The sequence below is a fragment of the Schistocerca gregaria genome, chromosome 3 (genome assembly GCF_023897955.1).
Source record: "Schistocerca gregaria isolate iqSchGreg1 chromosome 3, iqSchGreg1.2, whole genome shotgun sequence".
NCBI classification, from domain to species: domain Eukaryota; kingdom Metazoa; phylum Arthropoda; class Insecta; order Orthoptera; family Acrididae; genus Schistocerca; species Schistocerca gregaria.
The window spans coordinates 588,587,165-588,606,784 of NC_064922.1; the positions used below are offsets into that span (position 1 = coordinate 588,587,165).

General features: G+C 41.9%; 1 protein-coding gene across 1 annotated transcript in view; it reads right to left on the minus strand.

The window, feature by feature from the left end:
- The window catches only part of LOC126355991 (UDP-glucosyltransferase 2-like), a 120,024-nt gene extending 101,007 nt beyond the window's left edge, over positions 1 to 19,017 (minus strand). The window contains exon 1 of the mRNA XM_050006611.1: positions 18,706 to 19,017. The gene's annotated coding sequence lies outside the window, so the exon portion shown is untranslated. The remainder of the gene's footprint in view (positions 1 to 18,705) is intronic.
- Positions 19,018 to 19,620: the final 603 nt, after the last annotated feature.

Sequence of the window (19,620 nt, forward strand, 5' to 3'; positions counted from 1 at the left end):
AGCAACAACAAGTTTCGAAGACATTTGACGTAACGATACAGTGGGTTACCCAGAAAGGGATACTTTCGATTCGCCTCACGCGAGGACTAGCAACACATTGCTTCATTGGGTCTCTAATTCGCAACAACTAAAGGTCATATGGTGGGCTGAAAGACGAGATGTCTAGCTGGAGACATAGGTTCTAGGATGTACTCGAACGGAGAAACAGACAGATTTTACACGAATTCAGCTAACAGCACAAACAGATGATTTGTAGCGCCGAGAGGAATCTGTTACAAAGCACGTCCTAGTTCTCACTCGCATTAGGACTCTTCTTTCCAGCTTCTCTTGGTGGAAGATTGTTGTCAACTAGTCAGAATTTTAGTTGCTAAGGCACACTGCAAGTATTTCTTTTTTCTAAAAAAAGTTGAAATTTATCAGATTCTTAGGACAACAGGCGGCTGGAGAACTACATACCGCTGCCATAGCTGTAGCAAATAACGCGTATGCAACAAGGCGGGCACATATCCTTGGCTGGCTGCGTAGCGATTAACAGATAACACGGCACAACACGATCGTAGTTTCTATAGAAAATTTCACTTTCCCTTGATAGTTTCTCTGATAAACTTGTTCACAGTTACTATTCGCTCGAATTTGCGATTCATTTAATACCCATAATAGTTAGCATTTGCCTCTGCGGTATCGCTAAGTGTTGACAATGGGTATAAACTGAATTAATTTTCTTTGTGATTTCTTCGTATAAGCTTGCTAACAGCATCTGCCTTCGTGCAGATTCCAGAGTTTCATAGTAATGTGGGACCTAATTAATGTTTTCATCCTCGCAACGATGAAATATGAAGAACGTGGTATGCAGTCAAAATCACCTACTTCTCTGAAGACCTACATGTGTTTTTATTCGTTATTATCTTAGACATTCAATCAAACGATGTGAACGTTTCGTTATAAATTGTGAAGAAATGGGCGAAATTAATAAAAACTCTCTTAATTCCACGTAGTAGCTCGAACGATGATTGTTGTGATAAATAAATTCCACAACAAAAACAGAGTACCTTCTAAACCCGAAGACAACATGTACATCAACAGCTCTCAGTGAGAAAGAGAAAACTATCAATTTTTAGTTGAACGAAGGAGAGAGAAAACCCTTATATATAAGCAGTGAACAAGACCGGTTTCGTTATCTAAAATCTGAACATCAACTGTATAAATGGAAAAAAAATTAACATTGAGTACGCAATAATTGCCAAAATGATACTCGCAAAAGTGTGAAAGAAACCCTATCCGAAAAATTTACAACTGCTGGTGAGAGTCAATGCGCTGTGAGAGATTTAGGAGACAGGGCCTCTTAATTGCAAGTGAGATGAACTTGACTTTTTTGGACCTGCTTAAACAGAGTCACGAAATTATACGGAAAAGAAGTCGAAAAATTACGAAGTTTACCTGAAGAAAACTTGTAGATGAGACGTCATTAATGGTCAATCCTACAGTGAAATTCGTAGCTGACGTGAAGACGATGCTTCCAGTTACCCCCTAAAATGCTGTGTATTTAACCAATCAGTCAGGTTTCGTGCAAGAACTGAGTGCAAACGGCACTTCATTATTTGGAGGGACAGAGACAGCGTCGCTTTGTAGTTGATAATGCTATGGCACATTCGTATACAACAGTGCCAGTGATAAGTATCAGTGTATTACTGTACAGGCAGGTTTATGTTTTCTTCGGAAACCTCAGGGAAAATTTATGTCGGAAATTTGAAAAAAACGACAGTTCAGTAGGAAATATCTTGTATGAGTCAAAATCTGGAAAAATGCGAGAGAATAAGTTTCAATATTACATTTGATACGTCTCCGTACCAGTTGCAGAAAATAATTCATTACTTTTGTTGGTCTCTTGGCCTGAACATAACAATACCTCTGTCTTTCAGAGGAAGATGGAAACACTGTTAACATAATTGGGTTTCCAACCAGAACTAATATTGTGGTTCAACCTTTCGATAAGGAAATTTTCTACTGAGTGAAACAATTTTCAGAAAACTGCAGAGAAAATATAATTTCAGCTATCTCTTTGTCATTTCAGGTTTATCAGTGGGTCGGTATTGTTGAACTTCAGACATCTGTCATTGTCAGTTTGAATCACCATGTTTTGCGAATTTGATCAGCCTTGTACGAAACATAATATGCAGAGCAACCGCGACGATCATTTCTTCTCAATCCCAGTTTTATGAAAAGAAAACTAGAAAGTACTGTGAAGTGCTTTTTTGCGTTGATTTTTCTTTTATCAGGTGCGCCTAATGTAAGGAATGACGTTTACAAGATATAAGAAGGAACTGTTTCATTGTTAGTAAAATACACATTTTTGAAAATTATCACACGAACTGTGCTACAAGAATTGTTATAAAATATTTCATGTCTACAAATTAAAGTATCTATTGATGGACGTCGTCTGTAATTTATATTCTTTCCTCTGCTTGTCACTTGTGTGACAATTCTATCTGCAATAGTTTAGCTGTCGATGTGAACTGCAAGTTGCTCAAACAATTAATGCTTTGAGGCATTTTTTATGTGGTTTAACTGTTTAAAATTAGGGAGTAAGTACTTTGGACACCTCGCTATGCTGCACTACGTTCTCTCTTCACGGCTGCCTCTGCTTATTCGCCGATTCGCGCTCTCAGCACGAAGGGCTGTACAAACCGCTGTTATAAGCGGCTCTCCATGCGGAAAATATGAGTAACTTCACAAGTCTTTTAAAAAAGTTCTTGCAGTGCGCCTTACCAGCTAAAATTGTGATAATGCATTTCTTCACTGTATTCTTCCTATGCGAAAAATATCAGGGCTGGTTTCGACATGTCGGTTTGGACCACTCCCTTGAAAGCGAATGACAGGCTCGCAAAGGGGAAATATTTGCGATTAGTCATTACCTGCATGCCAATATGGCCGTGGAAGCAACAGCTGTGCAATCTAGTACTGAATTCCTTCGTATGTTTTCTATTAATCTGCAGTACTAAGTTCGTCTCGCACATTCATAACAGGCTTAACACTTTCCTACCTGCTTTCGCTATTAGCTGCCGACATTCTTTTGCATCTTATAAAAGATCAGCAAGGGGGAACAAAACACATAATTTCGTAAACCCTCGTCGCCAGTTTTGTAAAGGCCTCGAGGCTGCTGCTGTGGAGGCAGAGTTGCCACTGTAGTTACGTTAGGCCGAGCTTGTGGGTCCGCGAAGCGGCTTCTGGTGCAGTACACCGCTATACAGTTTCTGCCTGCCACTATTACACAGCTACGACCCAGGTTCAGGCAACAGGATAGCAGAACGAAGGTTCTACAACACTCCAACAAACTAGTAACAAAGTCACACAAACGAGTTAAAAGGTCATGACTTCTTGAATTGTTGAGTCTGCAACATTGCTTGTAATATAACATAAAAAGGTCCTCGATGGCTAAGTGCCAATAATCGTATGTAAACTTCAGATTACACAGCAGATTCAATTTACAACTGTCTGTTGACTTCTAAGTGTTCAGTAAACGAATTTCCCTGTCTAAGTCAGACCTGGACGATGACCTATAACCAAATGGGCGACAGTTGTTCTTCTATCTTCCGAGTACGCTTCTGTCCGTTGCCGTCCGGTGACTGGCGGACTGTACTCGGCCGGCAGTTGGCCGAGGTGAAGCAGATATCTTCATCCTCATCCACGCCTGTGTCGCTGGTTAAACTTGAGCAAGTGGCGACTCTGTATGGCACTGGCACCAGCTCGCATTTTTGCGCCTGTGGTGCTTTTCCCTGGCTGTGTCTTGTTCGGATGACACACCACGTAACGAAAAGAAATGACAACAGTGAGGTTAGCTGCGGTTACTGTGGACCACAGTCCAATATGACAACGACGAGCTGAGCAGAAGGCGCGACCAAGCTCGTTCTCCAATTGGTTTTTTCCGTGACAGCTCTCTGGTAAACATCTAACCGTCATTCAGTTTCTTATTATGATCCGAGTGTATAGGAACCGATGAGCAATCGGTGTGGGGCTAGAGCGAATGGAGAGGGCAGTCACTTGGTCGTAGAATAGCAGCAAACGGTTAACTTTAACTGGCGAGTAAATCGTAGCTTCCGACTAGAGCATTCGTTTCGTCTGCGGACTGTGCTATACTAAGAGGTGATGAGGATACTGATGTAGCGGTCATTTGACGAAAGACAGCGGATGGACAGTGACATAAAGTAGGCTAACTTACTTATGTGACTTACAGGGCAACAGATAAATTTTGTACAGATTCGGGTATTCATCTTTCAGAAGTTTAGTTACCTTTGTAACTGGAAAAGCATCGATATTTTGTGATACAAACAACCGCGATAGACATTCTGAAGGCTCAAATAATAACGGGTATCGAAAATTTCATTTGTAAATAGAAAAATCGTTTAAAACTACGTCAGCTACGTTTGCTGAATTATGTATCTGTCCGACTCCTGCGAGGAAGTTGCGGATCGAATCCCACACACAGCAGTCTCCGCATGCTGAAGTGGTGGCTGTGTGCAGAGGCGAGGAGCCGACGGCACGGCTGTAGCCTAAAGAGGCCGCTGACCGTCCTTTGGCCTGCTGTTAGCAATGCGGGCCGCCTACGCAGCATTCTCGCACCTGGGCAGAGGCTGCCACCCCCGTGTAACTGCTGGTCATGGTCGACCGAGTGAAGAGAGCGTTGCCTCACCAAGCCACCACAAAGCGTGTAACGAGACTGAATGAAAGCCTTCTTTACTGTCAGCCGTGTTTCCACAGTGCCTCCAGGCCGCTACTACCACCACTCCCCCCTCCGTCTGTAACTACAGTCGCCAGAGTAGTGTCAGCAATAAGGTATTTTAGCCCATCACCACTCCATTCGGTGACCGCAGAGGGAGCAACAACGCCTACATACAACATCCACGGATAAAGAAGATAACTCGACTACTGCAGGAATACAATTTCCTTGACACATTGTGTGACGAGTGCAGTCGTTTTATTTTCTTTTTGTTTTACTATGAGGTCACAGCGAGTGAGTGCGTTTTACCAAGGATTGAATTATACTTATACGTTCAGTAGCTGACAGGTGAACCCAGACATTATTTTGAGGAGGTGTAAATATAAATGTTAGTTTTCACCTGGCTGATATGGCAGGATGCATGTCATGAGCAAGAGGTGCGGCACTTTGTCTGGTAGTATAAGCTGTTAATCGTGAGTACTGATTCAGGAGGTGAAACTGAGTTTTGTCGTTGTTTCGACGTGTAGTAGTGATTATGAGCAGTCACTCAGGTGAAACTAGTTAAGTGATAGTCAGAAGTAATATGATAGCGTTACTGTTAATTGTTCTTGCGATCTGATTTTGTTTTGTGCAGAGTAAGTAATGTAAGTCATTATTTAACAGGCAAGGGAGTGAGAAGTAGTGTTTTTTGCTTCCATTTACGTCTGCATAACTCGTAAGGGTAACGTCTTCGTGGTTAGCACCACAGAGAGCATTATTTATGGTACCGCAGGGGCCTACCATAGAGGAGGTATTTAGAATTTTAAGGGATGAAATAGATAAGCTATTAGCGGAAAGGTAGAGCGATATAAGATATTAGAAGCACTTGATGCTGAGCTGAAGGAAATAGCTTATCACAAAACTGTGGAGTATAGGGAGAAGATGCGGAGAGAGCACAAGGACTGGATAATGGAAAACAGGCGTCGAGGTGTGAGGAATATGTTAATTACGAAGAGGATTATGAGAAGGAAAAGAGAGAATGCAGAGAGGAGGGAACGGGGGAAGTTGATAGGGAGAGTACCAGGTTTGTGGATAGTTTACCTGTTCCTGGTGAACTGCCGTCTACCGTTAATGTAGTTGAACCTGTATGATCTGGGAAGATTAAATTAGTTATAGATGGCATCGTAATACGGGTTCCTAGATATTCATGCCACGCGCACAGTAATGACGTTGCTGCAGTTAACGAGAGAAATGTAGAAATACCAGCTTCAATATTCGTAGCTTTAGGGCCAGACGGAATGAGTGTGGGCTGCAACAAAGTAATTCAGTGTCGGGATAGCAACATGGGTGGTTTCAGTGGAATAATATCTGGTCTGTAGAGTGATGACGGATGTTGCGTTGAGGCCGAACATCCTGGACCAGGTGCACAGGAAAGTGCATAAGCTGGAGATCTCCGTGCCGCGCACAGTGGAGCTGCAGACAATTTTTTGTTTTTGATACTACAGGAACTGTGCAAGCAGTTTTTGATAGTTGTGATGCAGATGTTGTAGCGGAAGTGGTGGATGGAGGTAAAAGAAGAGGATACGAGTTCGTAGAGTGAATAATAAAGTCACCGGGGCTGAACCTGTTGAAGAGTGTACGCAAGAGGTTCAAGATGCAGTGTGAACGCAAATACTGGGTCACAGACCTGCAGACAAAGCAAGGAGCTGTTTACAGCACAACTGAGGCCTGATGTACGCAATGAGTGTGAAGGGTGAAACGCGAGCCCAAAAGTAAACGTTTTGATTGAGAATCCTGCTAAAGTTAACCTCCGGCGACAGAAAGCTTTTGCCAGTGTAGAGCTTCCACGGGATGTGTCTACTGTACAAGACAAACCAGTTAGACCCTGTACAAATACATTAAGGAGTAATTCGTACAGTATAGTGTCATCTGGCACCAGGAAGGAGTTTTGAGTGAGCAGGAATGCCAGATACCCAAGCATATCGAGGAGAATTCAATCTGGTATGAGTACTCCAATAGGAGGAATAAGTGTGTAATGTAGCAGAATATATGGTCAGATTCGCACCTTACATGAGACCTGTACAAATCGCAATGAGAAGGTGAAGATGACACCTAACGTAAATCGACAGTTATGAGAATATTTGCCTATCAATTTTTTTTTTTTTTCCTTCGTCAGTCTACTGACTGGTTTGATGTGGCCCGCCACGAATTCCTTTCCTGTGCCAACCTCTTCATCTCAGAGTAGCACTTGCAACCTAAGTCCTCAATTATTTGCTTGACGTATTCCAATCTCTGTCTTCCTCTACAGTTTTTGCCCTCTACAGCTGCCTCTAGTACCATGGAAGTCATTCCCTCATATCATAGCAGGTGTCCTATCATCCTGTCCCTTCTCCTTATCAGTGTTTTCCACATATTCCTTTCCTCTCCGATTCTGCGTAGAACCTCCCTATTGCTTACCTTATCAGTCCACCTAATTTTCAACATTCGTCTATAACACCACATCTCAAATGCTTCGATTCTCTTCTGTTCCGGTTTTCCCACAGTCCATGTTTCACTACCATACAATGCTGTACTCCAGACGTACATCCTCAGAAATTTCTTCCTCAAATTAAGGCCGGTATTTGATATTAGTAGATTTCTCTTGGCCAGAAATGCCTTTTTTGCCATAGCAAGTCTTCCTTGCTCCGTCCGTCATTGGTCATTTTACTGCCTAGGTAGCAGAGTTCCTTAACTTCATTGACTTCGTGACCCTCAATCCTGATGTTAAGTTTCTCGCTGTTCTCATGTCTACTACTTCGCATTACCTTCGTCTTTCTCAGATTTACTCTCAAACCATACTGTGTACTCATTAGACTGTTCATTCCGTTCAGCAGATCATTTAATTCTTCTTCACTTTCACTCAGGATAGCAATGTCATCAGCGAATCGTATCATTGATATCCTTTCACCTTGTATTTTAATTCCACTCCTGAACCTTTCTTTTATTTCCATCATTGCTTCCTCGATGTACAGATTGAAGATTAGGGGCGAAAGGCTACAGCCTTGTCTTACACCCTTCATAATACGAGCACTTCGTTCTTGATCGTCCACTCTTATTATTCCCTCTTGGTTGTTGTCCATATTGTATATGACCCGTCTCTCCCTATAGCTCACCCCTACTTTTTTCAGTATCTCGAACAGCTTGCACCATTTTATATTGTCGAACGCTTTTTCCAGTTCGACGAACCCTATGAACGTGTCTTGATTTTTCTTTAGCCTTGCTTCCATTATTAGCCGTAACGTCAGAATTGCCTCTCTCGTGCCTTTACTTTTCCTAAAGCCAAACTGATCGTCACCTAGCGCATTCTCAATTTTCTTTTCCATTCTTCTGTATATTATTCTTGTAAGCAGCTTCGATGCATGTGCTGTTAAGCTGATTGTGCGATAATTCTCGCACTTGTCAGCTCTTGCCGTCTTCGGAATTGTGTGGTTGATGCTTTTCCGAAAGTCAGATGGTATGTCGCCAGACTCATATATTCTACACACCAACGTGAATAGTAGTTTTGTTGCCACTTCCCCTAATGATTTTAGAAATTCTGATGGAATGTTATCTATCCCTTCTGCCTTATTTGACCGTAAGTCCTCCAAAGCTCTTTTAAATTCCGATTCTAATACTGGATCCCCTATCTCTTCTAAATCGAATCCTGTTTCTTCTTCTATCACATCAGACAAATCTTCACCTTCATAGAGTCTTACAATGTATTCTTTCCACCTATCTGCTCTCTCCTCTGCATTTAACAGTGGAATTCCCGTTGCACTCTTAATGTTACCACCGTTGCTTTTAATGTCACCAAAGGTTGTTTTGACTTTCCTGTATGCTAAGTCTGTCCTTCCGACAATCATATCTTTTTCGATGTCTTCACATTTTTCCTGCAGCCATTTCGTCTTAGCTTCCCTGCACTTCCTATTTATTTCATTCCTCATTGACTTGTATTTCTGTATTCCTGATTTTCCCGGAACATGTTTGTACTTCCTCCCTTCATCAGTAAACTGAAGTATTTCTTCTGTTACCCATGGTTTCTTCGCAGCTACCTTCTTTGTACCTATGTTTTCCTTCCCAACTTCTGTGATGGCCCTTTTTAGAGATGTCCATTCCTCTTCAACTGTACTGCCTACTGCGCGATTCCTTGATGCTGTATCTATAGAGTTAGAGAACTTCAAACGTATCTCGTCATTCGTTAGAACTTCCGTATCCCACTTCTTTGCGTATTGATTCTTCCTGACTAATGTCTTGAACTTCAGCCTACTCTTCATAACTACTATATTGTGATCTGAGTCTCTATCTGCTCCTGGGTACGCCTTACAATTCAATATCTGATTTCGGAATCTCTGTCTGACCATGATGTAATCTAATTGAAATCTTCCCGTATCTCCCGGCCTTTTCCAAGTATACCTCCTCCTCTGGTGATTCTTGAATAAGGTATTCGCTATTACTAGCTGAAACTTGTTACAGAACTCAATTAGTCTTTCTCCTCTTCCATTCCTTGCCCCAAGCCCATATTATCCTGTAGCCATTTCTTCTACTCCTTCCCCTACAACTGCATTCCAGTCGCCCATAACTATTAGATTTTCGTCCCCCTTTACATACTGCATTACCCTTTCAATATCCTCATACACTTTCTCTATCTGTTCATCTTCAGCTTGCGACGTTGGCATGTATACCTGAACTATCGTTGTCGGTGTTGGTCTGCTGTCGATTCGGATTAGAACAACCCGGTCACTGAACTGTTCACTGTAACACCTTCTGCCCTACCTTCCTATTCATAACGAATCCTACACCTGTTATACCATTTTCTGCTGCTATTAATATTACCCGATACTCATCTGACCAGAAATCCTTGCATTCCTTCCACTTCACTTCACTGACCCCTACTATATCTAGATTGAGCCTTTGCATTTCCCTTTACAGATTATCTAGTTTCCCTACCACGTTCAAGCTTCTGACATTCCACGCCCCGACTCGTAGAACGTTACCCTTTCGCTGATTATTCAATCTTTTTCTCATGGTAACCTCCCCCTTGGCAGTCCCCTCCCGGAGATCCGAATCGGGGACTATTCCGGAATCTTTTGCCAATGGAGAGATCATCATGACACTTCTTCAGTTACAGGCCACATGTCCTGTGGATACACGTTACGCGTCTTTAATGCAGTGGTTTCCATTGCCTTCTGCATCCTTATGTCGTTGATCATTGCTGATTCTTCCGCCTTTAGGGGCAATTTCCCACCCCTAGGACGAGAGAGTGCCCTGAACCTCTACCCGCTCCTCCGCCCTCTATGCCGGAAGTCTTCAGCGGCCAATGCTGATTATTTATCAAAATTTAGGCAGGGGCGGGGACCGAACCCGGGACCGAAAACGTTCTTTGATTATGAATCAATGACGCTACCCCTAGACCACGGGTCCTATCAATACGTAATAGAAAAAGGGATGACAGTCAGTGAGTGGTAATTAACACACCATTCCTATACTATACATGTCTTTGAGAGGAAGGTAGAACAGGGAATGCGAGTTGAGTTGCTTTTAGATTTGAAAAGCCAGCTACACAACGTCATAGTGAAATGGCTGCAGGAGTTACACCGGCAACCACTCACAGGGGTGGCAGGAAGGAGGACAGTGATCCCAGGCCAGGTGATTCAAGCTGGAGGGCTGCCTGTAGTGAGGACATTGGTACAAGAGCAGAGAAGAAGCTTTAGAAAACTGCGCTTCGAAATTCCAACGGTACATGAACAAAAGCAAGTGATGTATTTTCGTCCAGCGAGTGCGACACACGGAAAGGTAAATGTATTTTAGGCCTCTGGAATGAGCACAACGATTGGCGGAACCTCACTAGGAAGGAGAAAACTACTGAAGTTTCGATGCAGTTTGATAGAAGCAACATTGCGATTGGTAGAGTGTGTTTCTACAAAATAAGAGGAATGCTCCTATTGGTCGAAAGAAAGCCGTGACGTGAGAAAGGAATGCAAGTGGAGAGAGGCAGTTCTGCCACGAGTTGGACAAGAGAGAAATTTTGTAGTGAGGACTCTCTGAACTGGCGTCAAGTGCAGAACGGAGCGCTTAACGCTCTGTACGATGCAGAGAAGAAATTGGTGTGGACACTGCGTTCACAGCAGCTGCACTCCAGCTAAAATTAGCTGTAGCGACGTTTAGCTCCAACTGTGGAGAAACGAACCAGCCAAATTAGTTACTTGTTCTTGCGAGAATTGAGAGGGCACTATAATACGCATGCTGCTCCAACCATGCACGTGTGTATCGCCACATAATAAGACTAGGGCTGAGTACATGTTTCCTCGCATAACGAGAAACACAGAGAAAGTTTCTGCTGGAAAGTTCAGCAAAGGCCAGATTAGTTTTGTAGGAATTTCAGTAGGAGAGAGCGGCCTTGTAGACAGCAGCACATCGCACCTTAAGGTAAATACCGCGTGCAGAGGCGTTCGTTTTGTTGGTTTTGTTGGTTCACCAGCTTGCGTCCACTGTAAACTCAAGCAGCCTTGGCTAAGTTTACGCTCAAATTTGTTACTTGACTAACCATCCACAGTAGACTTGATTCAGCCGGCCGCGATGGTCTCGCGGTTCTAGGCGTCCGGAGCCGCGCGACTGCTACGGTCGCAGGTTCGAATCCTGCCTCGGGCATGGATGTGTGTGATGTCCTTAGGTTAGTTAGATTTAAGTAGTTCTGAGTTCTAGGGGACTGATGACCTAAGATGTTAAGTCCCATAGTGCTCAGAGCCATTTTGAAGACTTTATTGTCATCCTAAATTGTACCGAACTTTGAACCGGAATTGGACAATTTTCGTAATACTGACCAACATCATAACGAATGTGTAGGAGCAATGTTACAAAGAAACGTGCAATTAAACTTCCATATTATTGTGCTTAGGATTAATGTAAGGAAACTTCGAATTAAACTTTCATAATATTGTGCTTAAGATTAATGTTCTTTCAGAGAGTTAACATTTAACATTGTTGTGTATAAACTTATTTCACTTTTTGATGTTGGCAAGATGCATTATCCACTGCGCTGTTTTTATGCTGACGAGTTGAAAACTGTGTGAGAAGATGTAATTTGGTGAGAAATATTGCGACATTAAACTTATCATTTCAACTCACACAATTGTTCTCAATTCTAGAATAAGCAAAAAAACAAACCCCTGTAACCTTACAAGTGGGACTGCCTGTCGAAGTGTTCTAAACGATAGTGGTGTATGTTGTTTTCTCGTGAGGATAATGTTGTAGTACATTATCAAGGAAAGTGTAAGGAGTTAGTTTGTTGAAAGGACAAAGTTCCAAAGGTTGTTCCAAAACAAAGAGTTAGACAGAAGATATGCAAGCATAGGAGTTTCATGGAGGGGACGAATATTTTGTTTAAACTGATACGTTTAGGCTAATTCATTAAAAAAGTAACAGTGTCATTTCTTGTTTTTAAGTGTGGAACGGAGATTTTTTTCCTTTAGTTGACAAGAGGTCTACCAGTGAAACATGTCTCATAACTGAATAGGGCAAGGGATCCTAGAGAGATATTGTGATATTAAGTCATACAGGCAAGGGATAAGAAATACGTTTATGGAGTCGAGGGATTAATAAGCAAAGCAAGAAATTTGAGACCAGAGACGAGCAGTTTAATATCACTACCTACTCTTTTAGGAAAAATAATAAGTCTTTTAGCAAAAGTAATAAGAAGTGATGAGGCCGACAGGCACAGTGTGGCGACATGTGCATCAAAATAACATACACGTAAGGGGACTGCGAGATGAGGCTAACCATGCTCAGCAGAAAACTGCATCGCGCAGCAGTAATGGCTGTAGTTGGAGGGTCGATGTCGCTACACCAGAGCAAGTTTCTTGTTAGGGGTGACATCACTAGGTACCAAGTTATAGTGAAACAAATGCTCCGAGGAGTCACATAAATATAAATATGTCTGAATACTGGAGCAGAGGCATTCACTTCTCGTCGCCGAAGTCCAAGGTCAGGACCACGTCACATAGCGAGAACGCTGAGCACCGCGAGCAGCAGCCATGAAATGGAGACTGGGCCGCACCCGCCGCCGCCAGCACTAGGCTCCTCACGAGGCTCGTTCACGGCACTGCTGGGGTTTAGCCCTACAGAGCCAACCTCTATCTAAACACAGCCAGTGAGCAGCGCGCCGAATTCTGCGCATAGCAGCCTCCATCGCTGCCGCAATGGGCAAGTGCGGAACCGAGAGACCGTCGTCCCAGACGCCGTCGTTGACGGGGCAAGAGCGCATCGCTGACGTTACGACCGTGGCCTATAGAGGACACCAAACATACATGGGCTTGCCGTCAGCATTGCGGGGCGCCTACTCAGCATCCTTTCACTTTATTTATTGTCAGTAGTATTTCCATTTGGCCCTCCAGTTCCAGTCCATCCTCACCGCCACTCACCTCTCTGAATGCAACAACAGTCTTTGGCTGGTTTTTGAATTAGTGTAAGTCCAAAAGCAATTTATCTGTAGCTTTCGTGGGCAATTACGGGTGGAGAAACGTCTAACATACACCATCAATTAAAACCATGCCTCAAAGACAGTCATCATGAGGGGACAATAAAATAAGGGAGTTTATAAGTATTTCGTTGAACTGTCACTGTGAGTTTTGCCTTTTGTTGGTATCGCGATGAATGACAGAAACTCCGTAAGTGGACAATATAATGGATAGTGATAGCGGTGACTACCACATACAGATTTCTTTGCAGTATCTATAGCATTAACCGTCAGTTCGCTATTATATATGGAGAACCTCCTGTGGCTGCTGTTTGTGCAAAGGAGACATGGTATGCTGACGCAGTAGCCGCTAAAATACAGCATTTAGGAAAACGAGACGTTCCCTCCAGCACATTTCACATTCTAAAACAATGTTCCTTTGCGGCTCAAAACAAATGAGTAAGCGGGAACTGCACAAGTATCACTTTATTGAAAATAAGGTTAAATTCTTTCGAATCCAGCACTCTGCGCGTAGGAAAGTGTGAAAGGTAATAAAATAACAAACGTTTATTACGGTTGAAAGCGTCACTTTAAAATCTGCAAGACAGCAATTACAATTAATCTTAAGACGGATGTACTTCGCGGTGGGATTATACTCGCCAAATCTGAAACAAATGCGACTTCCTACTCAAAGATTTTATTTGGATTTTTAAGCTAATGAAATCTGGTACAGAATTTTTTTAAATCTGACGTCTCACAGTATTATTAATAAATATTTCATCGAACTAAAAGGAAGCCAGTATTGCACTTAAACGAGTAATAAAAACAGTATGTCTTTTTTACAAGCCACACGCTTTCCTGGCACCTTTTCAAGAAGTCACGCATTTTATTTACAATATCGTAACACTCATATTCTGCAATGAAAATTGTTGTAAACAATCGAGTCTAATTTTAGATGGATTGTTATACTGACACTAGATTTTTAGATAAAAAATCAGCCTTCATTTTCCTCCACTGCAGCTGTCTGTCCTAGGAACTAGAGCATTGTGCAGCCATAAAAAGTAATGAATTTCTTTATTTTTCTGACGTTTAGTTAAGGAAATATTAAAAATAACCCCAAACAGTTATATTCTTAAGAAAAAATACTTTATTAAAACTGACTGGAAGGCCCAATGTTTATGTTTACTGTCACAGTCATGGAAATTTCACCTTCCGAATTTCTAGTGGTACAGAGTTACACGTTGATTTTCTGTATTAAAATATGGTTTCTCTTGGTACTCACTGTTCGATAAATGAAACTTCCTGGAAGATTAAAAGTGTGTGCCTGACCGTGACTCGAACTCGGGACCTTTGCCTTTCGCGGGTAAGTGATCTACCAACTGAGCTTCTGTTAAGTTTGGAAGATAGGAGACGAGGTACTGGCAGAAGTAAAGCTGTGAGGACAAGGCGTGAGTCGTGCTTGGTTAGCTCAGTTGGTAGAGTTCGAGTCTCGGTCCGGCACACAGTTTTAATGTGCCAGGAAGTTTCATATCAGCGCACACTCCACTGCAGAGTGAAAATCTCATTCTATTCGATAAATGGCTTGGTGTATCCATTTACACAGATGAATCACGTATAAGTAGCTTGAGAAACAGTATCGTTACTTACAGTTCCGGTGCAAAACAAGAAAATCAGCTACTGAATGTGTAATAAAATGAATAATTTTAATCTGAAAAATATAACTTGTTACCGACATAACTCTGTGAAGTGTTGTGTTAATTAAAAGAGAACCATTCTTAAAACCGCAGGTTTGTTTCGATACAACAGTGCTCTGTTGTTTGATTTTTCTGAAGGTGGTGCGAAGTCACCTTCCTACGACCTCAGTGCCGGCTGTCCAGACCACTAGTACGGGGAAAGGCACTATATTTCAACGTGATATCAGAACAACGGTATTACTTGGCATTCAGAGATAAGAAAAATCCTAGCGGCGATCGAACGCTGACCCTCGACCTTCCAGATCAGTATCTTGAAACTTAGTCGTGCCCTCACGAAGCTGCACGGCAATATAGCACAGATCACTATTAGTACGGTTTATATTCTACAGTGTAACTGAACTCAGGTATACTCGTGCATACCTTCAACCCGAGGAGCAAAATACATAACTTGTCATACAATACATTTATCTTATTCCATGGATCCAGGCAACGGCCTTGCCGCAGTGGATACACCGGTTCCCGTGACATCACCGAAGTTAAGCGCTGTCGAGAGTGCCGACTCTTGGATGGGTCACCATCCAGACCGCCATATGCTGTTGCCGTTTTTCGGGGTGCACTCAGCCTCGTGATGCCAAATGAGGAGCTACTCGACCGAATCGTACCGGCTTCGGTCAAGAATACTATGATAACGGCCGGGAGTGCGGTGTGCTGACTCCATGTCCCTCCTATCCGCGTCTTTCACTGCGGATGGCGCGGCGGTCGTCTGGTCCTGATGGGCCACTTGTGACCTATAGACGGAGTGACTTCCTTTTTTTTTATTCCACGGATCCGGCGGAGAGGCCTCTTTGAGGAGTCAAAAAAAATATGGGTGTACATTTTATTGAAGCGCAATACAATGAAATGACGTACTTTTTGGAAACATTACAGTATTGTCTTTCAATACTAATATTAATTTTAAACATGAGATGAACATTAATTTTAAGAGCTCCTTTGAAGATAATATTCAGTGATGTAGAAGCTATTGCTCATAACAAATATCTTTAATTCGACGTTGAACTTCAACACATTCCTGACGAGACTTTTGTAGGCCCTGGAAAGTTGTTAAATACGCGTTATCTGATTCTATCCTGTACTAATGTCTAACCCTAAAACTGTTTATAATCTTATATTATGTTCACACTTTGCATATTTATTTGGAATAGAGAAAGATTTCTAACAGTAACTGGGACTAAGCAATGCAAATATTTTAAAACAGCTGTCAAAATGCCAAACTTAGTCTAGTCTTTGGAAGGTGATTCAGAATTTACACCAGCTACGATAATTATAACACACTTCTGGATTCGGAAGATACTACTCTTGTAAGCTGAGCTTACGTTGAATGGTAACAGATGAATAAACTATTTTCTGCATTTTCAGATCTGCTATGTCAGTAATGAGGGGTACTGCAAATGCCCCTGAAGTAGACGCTCCATTAACTCTGGGGTCTGAGGTTTACAGTTAAGCTTGTGACCTATTTGTAATTCGAAAAACTTGATGTTCCCTACTTTTGCATATATTTGTTTGCGTACACTGTTCTAATACCTTGTGGAATTTTTTGTAAATTTGTGGTAAGGTCTTATGGGACCTGCTGAGGGAATCGGCCCCTAGGCTTACATACTACTTAAACTAACTTAAACTACCTTACGCTAAGGACGACACACACACCCATGCCCGAGGGAGGACTCGAACCGCCGATGGCTGGAGCCGCGTGGACCGTGACAAGACGCTTGACACCGCGTGGCTACCCCGCGCTATACCTTGTGGAACTCTATGAGAAGTACTGAGAAAAATGTACGAATTTTGTCAAAATTTAATAATAATTCATTGGCTTTGAATCATCTGTTAATGTTTTCGAATATTTCATAAGCTGCTTTTTTATGAAGAGTTACTGTGCAACTTTTTATTGCTATACTTGCGTTAGCTAAATATTGGACAAAATGTATATCTTCTGACAGTATAAATTGAAGATGGCTTACGTATACGAGAAAGAATAGAGAACCCAAGACATATCTCTGCAGAACACCGTACCTGTTTCCCTCAGATTTTGAGTACTGTATTATTATATGATGGGTTCAGACCTAATAACCTCTGCTTCATGGCATGTAAATAAGATAAAAATCTTGAGAATACCGTACCTACTATCACTAAATATTTTATCTTTTGAATGAGAATGGCATGGTTCACACATTGAGATGCAGTAGCTAAGTCACAATATACTTCCATCGATAACAATATCTGACTTACTGAGTCAAACGTATCTTGTAAAGTAAATGTATCTTAGCTTGTTTTATACAGAAAATGTAATAATGTCGGCTTTTTTTTAATGGGCGAATTAATAAGATGCGTAGATAATTCTTTACCGGTGTGGCCTACGGTTCAACATACAATCCAAATCAAGCTGGTGCTTGAAAAATACAAATTACAAGACGTTCAGCCAGAGGATGAAGCGGATTAAGCGTAAGAAAATATTCCTGGTTCAAAAAATGGCTCTGAGCACTATGGGACTTAACATCTGTGGTCATCAATCCCCTAGAACGTAGAACTACTTAAACCTAACTAACCTAAGGACATCACACACATCCATGCCCGAGGCAGGATTCGAACGTGCGACCGGCCGGCAATATTCCTGGGATTCCACGTAATCTAAGTAGCAGTAATGACACTACAGCACAAAATATGCTCAGTGTTCGTATTAATACCATACTATTTTTCATAGTGTGTTAGTACACGACTATTTTACAACCTTGAACTGTGTCTTTATGCTGTAACGTGTTTAACAAAAATCGATCGACCAAGTTATGGTGGACGAACTGTTTACTGCTTATGTGTTCTTGCACTCCACCAGAGAGCAAACCCGGCGGATATGCCAAGCAAACTCGCTAAAAACGACATGAAAAAATGTTTAAAGCAACGAACGGAACGAATATAGACGTTTGTTCATTCAGATCTGTCGTACTTTCAAGGCAACTTGACCCAATTGAAGATATTTGCTAATTTTTGTGTCATGGGGTTTTGCGGTCTTGCGCAAGGATATGTGTTTAACGAAAGTCTCGTCCAGAGCCACTGATCTGACCGAGTTTAATGAAACTTATCGCAGCCTAAGTTCGAAAAAAAGTTAAGCACTGTTTTTGTCGAGGTATTTGATGTGTCATACAATGTACAAAATACCAAAAATACGTGATTGTACACTAGGTGACAGATAGTTTGGTGTACAATCAGTGCGATTAACTGCACACATTTTTAAGTGCGGCCGCCATATTGGGTGAAGAAGAGTGCGGTGATAAAATGCTGATGTTTACAGCAAACTCTTTCGCTAAAATAGTAAGGAAACATGTTAAACGTAAGATGGTAGTAGTTTGAGGCCAGTTATCGATTGTTCGTATGAAAAAGGGTCCGAACTGTGCTGGAGACTTCGGCGTCGCATTGACGAGTAGTACGTTTCATTATATTTAAGAAGAATGTCATTCTCAGCGTTATCATGTGCTATATCATTACGCTTCTTCTTTAATAAATTGTTATGTTCCTTTGAAGCAAGCTTATCTTTCTGGGATAGTAATAATTTTTGCACATTTTCCAGACTCATCATGTATGAGAATAATTCCCCTTTTCGACAAGCCTTATTTCAAAATTTACGAAAAGAAGGGAAATGGTGATGGTGAGGATCTACTGTACAGACTTTGTATATACATTACAAACGCCTCGGTATCGAAAGCCGCATCTTTGTACAAGTAATTAGTTACTTATAAGTTAGATTACCGAAGATCACTTTACAGTAGTTCCAAAACACAAGCATACACAGTAATACGAACCTTCTTCGAAGCAAGCCCCCAGCTGCCGACTGTGATGACGCTGCACTGGCACCTTACCCGCGTCAGTTTCGGCACTCCGAGCGATCACGTTAGAGATAACTGCGCTGTTGCAACAGATAAGGCTTTGGTGGAGATTAGCCGTCGGATGAGGACCGGATGTGGAGTTTTCAGCTGTTGGATTACTTCTTTATGGCTCAGCTCCACTCGCCTCAGGGCTTGGTGTCGTGTAGTAATCTGGTTCAAGTCCAAAGCGTACACAGAGCACAGGTGTAGTCGCTAGGTTCACACTGCAAGTCAATAATATCAAACATATTGGATGACGTTGGTACAATGGTTTCAGAAGCTCTCTTTCAAGGATGTCCTTCTGGAAGAATGACAGATACATTGTGGATTCCACAAAGACGGTAAACACACACGTAATGTAGGGTGTGTAAAAGCTATACTATAGAAAGTTTAGATTGTTTAGAGAACGTAAAAAAAGCGGTCTTTTCTTTTATGTAAAAGAATGTCAGAGGAGCACAGTTTCCCCGATAGGGGTACTTGAACATTCTCACGGTAGTGATGTTTCAGGGATGTGGCTGACCTCTTATGCAGTTCTTTTTTGTAGTGAAAAAACGGTTTGGTGTACGAGACACACCAGAAGGGCTGAGTGACCGTTTGGTCGAAGCTGCTGCCATTATTCCTGAAACACCCCGTTGTTTGAGCGTTTTAGACAATCATTAGTTCGCTGGTACAAATTTTGCATTAATGTAAATGGATATATTTTTCAGTAAAATCTCTAAAACAATCGTGGTCACACTGATCACCGTCTCTGAACATATCAGAACATTCATTAACACCTAGCGTGGAAACGGTACACCTGCGACATTTTTGTCAAGTAGAAAAAGTGTGTCACCTTACCTCCTCCACACACTT